This window comes from Myotis lucifugus, unplaced genomic scaffold, assembly GCF_000147115.1.
Source record: "Myotis lucifugus unplaced genomic scaffold, Myoluc2.0 scaffold_338, whole genome shotgun sequence".
In the NCBI taxonomy this organism is placed as follows: domain Eukaryota; kingdom Metazoa; phylum Chordata; class Mammalia; order Chiroptera; family Vespertilionidae; genus Myotis; species Myotis lucifugus.
The window spans coordinates 724,999-726,311 of record NW_005871386.1 but is presented as its reverse complement, the minus strand read 5'-3'; the positions used below and the strand labels follow the sequence as shown (position 1 = coordinate 726,311).

The 1,313-nt window shown below is 62.0% G+C and overlaps 1 protein-coding gene across 1 annotated transcript in view; it reads right to left on the bottom strand.

The window, feature by feature from the left end:
• SKOR1 (SKI family transcriptional corepressor 1) overlaps nucleotides 1-1,313 on the bottom strand; it is a 13,090-nt gene that overhangs the window by 10,851 nt on the left and 926 nt on the right.

The window sequence follows — 1,313 nt, the reverse complement described above, 5'->3', positions numbered from 1 at the left end:
AGTCATTGCATCTTCCGACATCGTCAGCCCGCAGGACACGCGACGCGATCGCCGTTCCCGTATCACCCAAGCCCGCGCGCCCCAGGTAAGCTGTCGCACACCTGCGCTCTGCACCCGGCACCTGGTGCCTGCGCTCGCCAAAGGGGCAAGAGGGAGAAAGGGGCTGGGCCGCAAAGTTTGCCCCTAAGAATGAAGTGGGGAGGCGCTTTCCTCCTAGGGACCAGGAGCGGTCCCGGCCAAGGGCGGGTATGGGGTAAGGACAGCTCAGGCAGGAGGGTCGCAGGGAGGGTTACCGCACTTTCGGGCCAGGGCGGTGGAGCCGGAGGGTGGCCCTGGAAAGTCAGTAGGGTTACCAGAGGCCGGGGCAGGACCACGGGGGCGGGGGGACGGGGGGCGGGAGTGGTCGCTGGGAAGGGGCAGAGCCAACTCCCCTACTGCTCTGCCTTGGATCTGAGGTGTCAGGACAGATCCAGCCTGGGGAGAAGCGACCTCCTGCCTCCTTCACTGAACAGTGGACTCAGGAACTGTTTGTTTTTTTTGGGGGCGGGGAGGCACCTTCGGCAGGAGCCAGTGCCTCGTTGGAGGACTGCTCTCTAGTTGACGGCTAGACTACTCTCTAGCCTCCTGCTAGCTCAGTTCCCTGTGGTGGAGGTCTAGCCCTCTGACTCTGCAGACACCCCTCGGGTGTTCTCTCTCCCACAGCCTCTCTTCTCTCCATTCTCTGCCCTCTGCCTGTGGGTGTCTGTCTTCACCCCCCCCCCCACAGCCCCACTGGGTCCCCGTATTCTTCCTCTCGGTCTCTACTTCATTTGAGTTACCAGTCGCCCTCCCTCCCTCTTTGCCCGCACCGAGCACCTCCTCGCCCTCCCCTCTCCCAAGTAGTATTAAGTGTCCTTAATGGACACGTTAATTAAACTGTAATTAATCATACTGTCCAGCCCAAGTTTGAACAATTACCCTAATCAAACAGAAGTTAATAATGGCAGGGATGGCCTGGGGCGCGGCGGGCCGCCCGGGCAGGGGGCGCAGCGGCCCTGCGGTACCGGACTGTGGCAGCGGCGGGCGAGCTTGAGCGCGTCCTTGGGGAACCCGGGGCAGCACAATAAAATCTTTCCGGGGGCCGGGGGGGCCCCGGGGGGGCTTTCCCCGGCCCCTTGGTTTTCCTTTCCCCGTCCCGGGTTAAAGGGCCCTCCTCCCCCCCCCGGCATTCCAAGCTCCCTTTGGGGGTTGGTCCCCCTTTTTTTTCCCCATTTTTTCCCCTTTTGGGTTTTCCCCCCTGCCCCATTTTGAAAAAGGTTTTGGGGGATGGCGAG